This window comes from Echinops telfairi, unplaced genomic scaffold (assembly GCF_000313985.2).
Source record: "Echinops telfairi isolate 266 unplaced genomic scaffold, ASM31398v2 ScPeMD7_1;HRSCAF=3_0, whole genome shotgun sequence".
NCBI classification, from domain to species: Eukaryota; Metazoa; Chordata; class Mammalia; order Afrosoricida; family Tenrecidae; genus Echinops; species Echinops telfairi.
In genome coordinates, this window is record NW_022103896.1 from 2,655,225 (window position 1) to 2,656,355 (window position 1,131).

The following is a 1,131-nucleotide window of genomic DNA, read 5'->3' on the forward strand; positions in this document are numbered from 1 at the left end:
TCTCCTGAGCAGCAGGGACTGCACGAGGGTGGACACGTTCAGTGGGTGCTTTCCAAGCCTGGCTGCTTTCACATGGCACAGGCGTGGGGAGCACCTGGCCGGAGCCCCGTCTAAAGCAAACCCAGCCCAACCCCCTGCCCTGAGGCGGCTCTGGCTCTTAGCCACCCTATAGGCTGGGCTGAACTGCACGGTGAGTTCCTGAGACTAGCTCTTGATGGCGTGGGAGGGCCCGTCTTTCTCCCCTGAGCCGCCCGTGGTTTCAAACTGTGGCCCTGTAGGTAGCAGCCTGACGCATCACCACCAGGCACGGGGGCTCCTTGAGGCCCACAGACCCAGGAATACCAGCCAAGCTCACGCGGGGTGAATCCTTTAAACCCTTGACCAGTGTGGCCCATGAAGGTTGTTCTCAATGACCACATGGCCCTGGGCAGGGAGGGTTCCCACCCCTGATAACACAACCTTTGGAAGCCCTTCTGGGTTGGTGCACACACCGCTCTTTCATGGGGGGCGGGGGCACGTCATGTGTCTGGAGTATTTGTTGACACAATGTTCACCTGTTGGCAGGCTCCCACTTGGTGACTGAAGTGGTTGTCCACAGGTGAGCCCATCTTTGGGGGGAGGGGGACAGGGTATATTTCCCTTGCATTTGGGTCGGTGCCTGGAGCGGAGTTGCTGGGCGGCTGTTTGGATCTGGCCGTACTTCTCAGGGACACTGCCCAGCAGGGTACAGTGTCCCCTGTCCTCCCTCCCGTCAGCCATGTGTGTATGGCAGCCCCCTCTCGCCCTTGGCAATCCAGATATCACCAGTCTGGTGTCATTGGCCATTCCAATGGTGTTCACAGGAGCCCTGGTGGCTCAGTGGTTGGCGTGATCACTGCGAACCAGAAGGTTGGCATCCAGAGCCCGGAGCCCACCAGCTGCTTGGTGGTGGAGGAGAAGGAGGTGGTGGTGGTGGTGGAAGAGGACATGGAGGTGGTGGTGGTGGTGGAAGAGGACATGGAGGTGGAGGAGGAGGACGAGGTCATGGAGGTGGAGGAAGTAATAGAGGAGGAGGTGGTGGTGGAAGAGGATATGGAGGTGGTGGAGAAGGAGGAGGAGGTAGTGGTGCTGGAGAAGGAGGAGCACAGAGGT